This window comes from Oryctolagus cuniculus, chromosome 2 (assembly GCF_051225735.1).
Source record: "Oryctolagus cuniculus isolate XC-2025 breed Fujian yellow rabbit chromosome 2, ASM5122573v1, whole genome shotgun sequence".
Classification (NCBI taxonomy): domain Eukaryota; kingdom Metazoa; phylum Chordata; class Mammalia; order Lagomorpha; family Leporidae; genus Oryctolagus; species Oryctolagus cuniculus.
This window is the reverse complement of record NC_142868.1, coordinates 188,148,352-188,156,111: the sequence shown is the minus strand read 5'-3', so window position 1 is coordinate 188,156,111 and position 7,760 is coordinate 188,148,352. Positions and strand designations below refer to the sequence as shown.

The following is a 7,760-nucleotide window of genomic DNA, read 5'->3' as shown; positions in this document are numbered from 1 at the left end:
TCGCACCGAGCCGCCTACTTATTTTAATCCACCACCCTCCCTCCTCCCCCCCTCCCCCCCCCCCCGCCCCTAGCCTTAGGATTCCTCCCCTCCCTCCCTGCCTCCCCCAACTCGGCCCTGCGCCTGCGCGCTGAGACACAAAGTTTTGCTGACCGGGGCGGTCAACTTTGGCAGCTGCACTCGCTTGGCCCTGGCCTCTCCGGACTTACGTCCCCTCCCCTGCAGTCCTGCGCGACCCCTCCTCGCCTTTTAAGCCCAGGAGGGCTTGCCTGGTGCGCTAGAGCAAACAGCCCTTCGCAGACCACAGCAAGCTGGTATCCTGCGTCTCCATGTCCTATTCTTGCTCTGTACTCCGCTAGGTGGGAGGGTAGGAGCTGTGTGCCCTGGGATCCCGGCACGGAAGCTTGGACCCTGGCACACTGTGGCGCCTAGCAGTCACCCATTCTCCCAAAATCCCTTCCGAAAGGCTGCAGACCGCGGGTGTGGAGCAGCTTCTGGTCATCAGAGTGTGCTTAGGGCCAGTGCGGTGACCTGGGTGGCGCTGGCTAGAGCCACAGTCACCGACTCGAGAGAGTCCTAACGTTGGAGGTTTTCCAGCTAACCACATTCCCTGGGTTCTGGGTTCAGTAGAAATATCTGAGGGTCGCATAAGGAGGTCCAGTTATTTTCCTGGGACCCAAAACTTTCTGGGGTCCCCCCCCAAGCACAGCCTGCTTTCCAGTGGATTACTGCTATCAGCATGGATGGGAGTCTGGCGAGCCGGGAAGGCAACCAATGCAAACTATGCAGTTGTCAGCAAAGTTCAGATGGAGTTTGGAATCTTAAAAAGAGTAGGTATTCCTGGCTTCCAATAATTCTATCTTCATTGCCTAGGCCTTATGGAGGGTTCCAGTACCCTCCTGTCCGCTCATCTCCTGGAGCTGACCTCCAGATGACCCCACCGGAGCCCTCCCTGTCACTTCTCTGGAACACCCCCGGCAGGGTCCGCCACAGGAGGAGGCGCCAGTTTCCTGGGGCTCCGGTGGGTCCAGATTCACACCATTGCACTCCATCTCTGTCCGGAGTTATTGCCAAGTGACTGTTCAGCACCCGAGAGAGGGTCTCTAACCCATCAGTACTCCTCCCTTCCCAGGAGTCCCTACTGTCCCCAGATTTGGTTTGCAAAGCCCATCTGACTTTCTCTGCAGGGTAACTGGAGGGCTGTGGTCCCTGACCTTCGTCATGGTCACTGGAGATGCACTCACCCCCAGAGGCTGGTCCTGGGTCCTTTAGAACTCTCACTGCCTCTAACCCCTGGGTAACCTGGGCTTGAGCAGGAAGGGGGATGTGGAGGTGTAATCTCTACCCCAGGACTGCATTCACCAGCTCCACCTCACAGGTCAGCACAGAACTAACAGACCCATTAAGCTTGCTTGTGCACCCAAAGTCTTAGCAGCTGCCAATATAGGGGTGACATTCTAACCAGAGAAGGTAGTAGATACTGCCATTTGCCAAGAGATTCCTGGGCAGCAAATTCTGAGAGAAGAGGAAGCCCTGGAGAGTCCTGGCAGGGCGATCTGGGACTCATTGGCTCCCATCTTGGATGAGAGAGTCTCTTTCTGTACCAGCCTCAGGCTCTGCAATTAGGCAAAACCTGGGGGACACTGCCAGCCACGGACGCTTTCCAAGAAAGGCCAGCAAATGAGGCCAGGACACTGAGGTGGGATGGAACCGTCTGGGGTCTATCAGGGTACCTCAAAAAGTTTGTGGGAAGATGGAATTAAAAGATAAGTTTATTTTGGTGCAAAAACTTTGAAATCTATGCATTTCCATTTTCCCCATAATGCCCATTTCCTAGAACTTTTTGGAGATCTCTCATATATCACCCATCTGCTCTGAACTCCTCGCAGCTCAGCTGAGCTTCCTCCATCTTTGCACTTGTCTCTCCTTTCTACAACAGCATACTCGGCCAACATGCCTCAAGTCTCCCAGAAAGTTCCAATTAGTGGGATCCGTAAAGAAAGAACCGTGAAACCAGGTTGTTTAATGTGTTTTCCCGATTATCTTGAAAACTCATCCTGACTCAGGTAGGGAAAGGTGGGGAATCAAGGCTGGCTGCGATCCCTCGTGGTCCAAGGCCCCAGGCTGCTTCCCTCAGAGAAGTCTCTGCTTGAGGCTGGCAGCAAGGGCAGGACGCGACGAAGCGAGCGCAGCGACGCTGGAACGTGGGCTCTGGCACCGCTCGGTGTCCTCTAGGGCGGGCCTGTTTCAGAAGCCTGCCTCCTGGGTCGCGCACAACCTCAGAGAGAGCCGGGGAAACGAAATTCAAGATTTGCTAGGCATTGAAAAGTGCCCCCTCCCACTCTGAGCTCCCAGAAGAGCGACCCCAAACCCCCGCCCCGGTCTCCGCCGGAGGCTGACCTGCGTCAGGGTTCCCTCTGGGCGGGGCGGGCAGGAGAAGTGCGGAGAGCGAAGGACCCCCGCGGCGTTGCGCGAGAAGACGCTCTGGATGGGAACCCCCGCGGCGCCAACGAAAGAGAAATAGAACGCACCCAGAAGGGTCTGGGTCTCAGCATCACGCCGGGACCGCGTCTTGGACCGATTGGGGAGGGCAGGACCCAGGACACCTAGGGGCCACGGCGGCACTTCTTAACAAAGTCAGATTCGTTTAGGATTCAAGAGGATGTTGCGTTTCGAATTTGGTGAATGCCCTCAGCTGCCTGGACCTGACCGTCCTGCCCACCCGAGAGCTCCGAGAAGGTGGAAAAATTCCTGTCGGACGCCTGCCGCGTTCCTGGGAGCCCAGCTGCTAGCTTGGATCCTGGGGGGCTCCAACCAGCGCCCAGACCCAGCACCAAGTCCGCTGCGGTTCTCTCTGGTTTTCTCACCCACTGCGTGCTGGGTGGAACGGCGAGCGCCCACGGGGTCACAGGCGCTTCAGGGGCAGATCCCCACCTTGGAGAGCAGGCCGCCGGGTCTGGCTCCCGCGCTCCGTCCGGAGCCCCACCAGTCCCCGTGGGGTACGGTCAGGGAAGGATCCCGAATCTGCCCTGCCGGAGCTGCAGCCTGGGGCATTGAGTGTCCCCCCCCAGGTGCCGCCCCGGTGAGCTCCTGGGGACACTGTGTGCAGCTGGGGTGGTGAGCAACTGCTCACCTTCCCGGCCCCCCGACCCCAGCCCCTGTTTGGACTCGGGTTCCCTGGGAAAGAAAGAGTCCCAGCTTGTCTTAGGAGTGGAAACTGAGCGGGTTTCAGAATATAGAATATTTCAGAAAATAGCGTGGCCTGTATTCTTCGGGTTGGTTTGGATTAAACACAAACAAAAATAAAACCTCCCCTCTCTGCACTCCCCAGACACAAAAATGATCTCATTCTTTAACATGGAATTTACTTAGCAGTTGAGAGGTTATGCTTCCAACGTCAGATGTCCTGCAACTGCTTGGCGGACTGTTGGGCTTGTGGACCACTGAGGGTCTGCTCGTGAGACTCCCCTTCCACTTCCCACGCAGGAAGGGACCCTTCAAATAACCAGGAGATTTAGATGTCCCTCTGCATGCATTTAAATGACGGATTGTCAGGGTTCAATAGCTCCTCTGGAACCATTACGGTCAATCAGGTCAAAATCCAGCTTGGGGAAAAGTTTTGACGCACACATTGGTGCCAATAGCACCTCCGAAAATGGGAGTCAGCCTGAGCCCTCAGGGGAGGACATGCCCGGAGGAATGCGAGAGCTGTGTTGACCGGTGACTGCGACTAAGGAGTTACAGCATCAAAACTGAAAGGGAAAGTGCACTTCGATCCCAGGCAGTTCCCGTTTCGTAAGTTCTGGATGCGCGCAGGAGCATCTGGGGACTAGGTGTCTCCTCCGTCGAAGGGACGACCACGCACGTGGATTCTAGCTAGCAAGAGGCAGCCTCGAGGGACAGGAACGCGCGCGTGGAATGGCAGCAACTCTGGAGCACCACTACCCGTCAAAGGGGGCCGAGGCAATGCTTTTGGTGGTGAGCATCAAACGTGAAACGTGTGTGCAAAGCCGGGGTGGGCTTTGCACAAATTTGAGTTGTCAGAACTACCTTTGACCCAGAACAGGTCTCCATAGCCAGGTTGCTGGGCTTTTCCCCTATCCAAGGTGGAAACAGTTACATTAGAAACCAGGCGGTGTCTAATCTACTGAGGCAGCCTGGTGGGGCTGGGAGGGGAGGGGGAGTTAGTTGCGTGTGCGCTTTAGAGTGGACCCCCACGGGCCGGCCGTAGCACCTACCGTACCCGTGGCGCTGCGTCCCCGGCGGGCGGCGCGGCAGGAATGCGCGTTCGTGGTAATTAAACATTTCCAGACACTAGAGAGTTATTATCTGCAGCGCTATTTCCGGCGAGGGGACTGGGAGCAAGTCTGGCTGCAAGGGTTGAAGAGTCGCGGGCGCAATCCTAAAGAAAACGTGCCCCCTGCTGGTGAGCTAGCTACATCTCTGTGCGCCTTCCCGGAAAAGTCGCAGACCCAGGAATCCCTGCTCCGTTCCACCTAAGAGTTTGGTCTGTGTGCGTGCGTGCGCGCGCGGTGTGTGTGTCTCTGTGAGTGTGTTTCTTCTAAGTTTTCTTTTCTCACCGCCGAAAATCGCCCTTTTCTCGTTTAAAACTGCGCGCACGCTTACCCTTCCAAACACCAAACGGAGAAGGGAGTCCCTATTCGCCCCGCGGCTTCTGTTTCCCCGTCCCAAACAAGACTTCAGACTTTGCGGTCGGGATTTTTAAATAATTCGAAATCTTTATCAACTTCTACCGCCAGGAGCTCTGGTCCTGGACAAATAATGAGCTCAGGTCTCCTGGGAAGCCTTTCCGCCTCGCTCCCAGGTCGCTCCCGTCCACTCCTGCCTCGCCCGCTCGCTCTCAGCTCCGCAGCCCGTCCCGCAGCCGGCGCCCGGTTCTCTGAAGAAGGGTCGGACTGGACGCAGCGCGTTTGTTAGCGTGCGCCGGCTTCTCCGACACCTGAGGCTTCCTACCACAATTTCCCCGCAAGCCATTCGATCCCACTTTTCGGCTGCATTGTCTTTGATTTTTTGCGCAATTTTAGCCGGATCCTGTCCTCCAAACTCCGGTTCCCGAGACGGAGACCGGAAGAGAGAAAACCTAATGCTCTACCTGTCTCCAAGCTCTGCGGCCCCTCCTCTTTTTGCCGAAGAAAAACAAGGTCTCAAAGACCCCTCCGGGTCCTGCTGCTCTGCTGGAACCTTCTCCCGAGCATCTGCGCTCACGTTCTTCGTCCCACATCCCTACAAGGCTCGCTCCAGGCGCACCGAGTTCAGAGATTGGATCCTTTCTAATAGGAGGAACTCAGACGGACGCTGGGGCTGCTTAGAGCCACGCGACAGAGACCAAGTTCCCAGGTGAAGTGTCATTGCCCATCTTTGGGGTCTCTGAGACTCCACTCCTTGGAGAAAAGGCTGGAGAGTGTCCCAAGAGAAAACAAGTAAACAATAGAGGGGCCCGGAAAGACAGGCTCCCTGCTCTGCCCCAGATGTTGGAGAATGGCCAAGCGCTCTGCCACCCATCACCGGAAGAGATAGGGGCTCCCAGTTGCCCGTCTCCAGTTTGCAGCGAGGATGGACAGGGGACAGACCCAACTTGGACATCCAGAAGAACTTCTACCTGCAGCGACCTTCCCTCCCTAGGTGATGCAAAGCTACCCCATGTGTGGTTTGTATGCATGAACAACATTACCCACTTCCCGGGTGAGGACTGAGTGCTTCTGACTTTCTTCTAGTGCTGTGACAGAGAGTCTTCAGGAGTTCTGATAGTCACACTAAAGAGATGCCAAAGTCCTGGCCCGAATTGTACAGGAGCTACTGCCACTGGGAAGGTGACACAGCTGACACACTCATATCCATAGTGTCCCTCCACTGAGTGTGACAACCCCGAATATCAGCTCTGGGAGATGTAGGGGTGGAGCAAGGGATTGGAATGGAGAATACTCGGTAAAGGCAGCAAACACAGAGTGAGCAGCAAGATGGGAGGAGCCCACCTCTTCTGCCAGGAGAGCCTCTAGTTATTTCTCTGATTTCTATGAAGTCAGACTCAGGAGAAGAAGTCGAATTCATGGGTGTGGGGCCGGCACTGTGGCACAGCAGGTTAACCTGCTGTCATCCCATATGATTGCTGGTTGAGTCCCAACTGATCCATTTCCGATCCAGCTCCCTGTTAATGCACCTGGGAAAAGCAACAGAGGATGGCCCAACTGCTAGCTCCTGGCTCTTGGCTTTGGCCTGGCCAAGCCCTGGTCATTGGCAGCCATTGGGGAGTGAATCAGCAGATGGAAGATCTCTCTCTCTGTCTCTCTCTCTCTTGCTGTAACTATTTCAAATAAATACATTTTTGAAAAAAATTGTGGGTGTTCATCACACAACGAAGTAGGTTATCCTCCAAGTAGGAGCCACAACCCCTTATTTCAGCCACCCATGGGTGCAGCCTCCTCTTCTGCGTGATCTAAAGACAAGATAGGGTGGGCAGTTGAAATGCCAGTCCCAGCCAGTTCTCATTTTCCTGGGTGACTCCAGGTAAGTCAAGTTGTTATCTGGTTTCCAGTTCCTTCCATGAAATCCTTCCCACTGAAGGGAAAAAGCACTTGTGGAAATACTTGGAGCAAATATTAAATATTTTAAAAGGTAATATATTAGTGTGTAAATTTCACTTCAAAATGGCTACCAGGTGGGTTGTTTTGCTATACGAGGGGTTTTCAAAAAGTTTATGGAAAATATCTGTTATGAAAATATATACATGGCCCTTAAGGAATTCTAGTCTGGTTGAAAAGCCCACAAGAGAATTTCAGGCATAGAAAGCCAGGGCACTGTGGCAGAAAATGTTCTACGTGAAGGACATTGGTGGATAAAACCTCAGTGGAAAGAAGTGGTCATCAAAGAAGAAGGTACTTTTCTCTGATGAAAGGAGAGAACTTCCACTTTGCTTATGGCCTTGTCTAAATAATGAAGGAGTTTGTGGATTTAAAATGCTTCCATAGCCTAGGTAGCCCATGTCAAGAACCTCAGGTGATCGCTGACATCACACAAAAGGGTGTTAAAAATAAATTAACAATAGGAGTCACTGTGCACTAACTTCTCATGCAGGACCTCTGTCCTCAAAGAGTTGTATTATAATTCTTGGATGATTCTTTAAAGTTAATTAAGTTTCTAAAAAAAAAAAGTGAAATGAATTTCAAGGTGCAATGACTTTGAACAGCCCTTGTCTCAACTATTGATGAACATTTTTTTTTCTGTGAAAATTGTTGAACTCTTTACTTAGTAGAGTGTTGGTCTTCTGTGTATAAAGTTAATCAAAACTGGATCTTAGTGGAGAATGGGACTGGGAATGGGAGAGGGAGGAGGAGGGGTAGGAGAGTGGGTGGGAGGGTGAGTATGGTGGGAAGAATCACTATATTCCTAAAGTTGTACTTATGAAATGCACAAATTTTATATTCCTTAAATAAAAGGTTTCTTTGGGAAAAATTAAAATAAAAAAAAACATGGGTTTCAAAATTGTTTGCATCCAAACTCATTTTTAATTATATTTTTCCATGAACTTATATTACCCTCATATGTAAGAATTAGTTAGGCTATTACATGGCAATAAAAAGAATTAAGGAGAACAAATTAAAATCTTATTATCAATCAATTATTGATAAAGAATTTCTGGCTTATGACCTGGTTTTCCAAAAAATTCAATCAATAAAATTTCAAATTTAGCTAAGGAGGACAAAGCCAAGTATCATAGTAAGGATTGTTCATTTTTAATATCC

The 7,760-nt window shown here is 52.3% G+C and overlaps 1 long non-coding RNA gene across 1 annotated transcript; it reads left to right on the top strand.

The window, feature by feature from the left end:
• Nucleotides 1-3,783: 3,783 nt before the first annotated feature.
• On the top strand, nucleotides 3,784-5,144 carry LOC138848829 (uncharacterized). The gene is made up of 2 exons (XR_011386949.2): nucleotides 3,784-3,978; nucleotides 4,761-5,144. It is a non-coding gene; the product is annotated as an uncharacterized LOC138848829 (long non-coding RNA).
• Nucleotides 5,145-7,760: the final 2,616 nt, after the last annotated feature.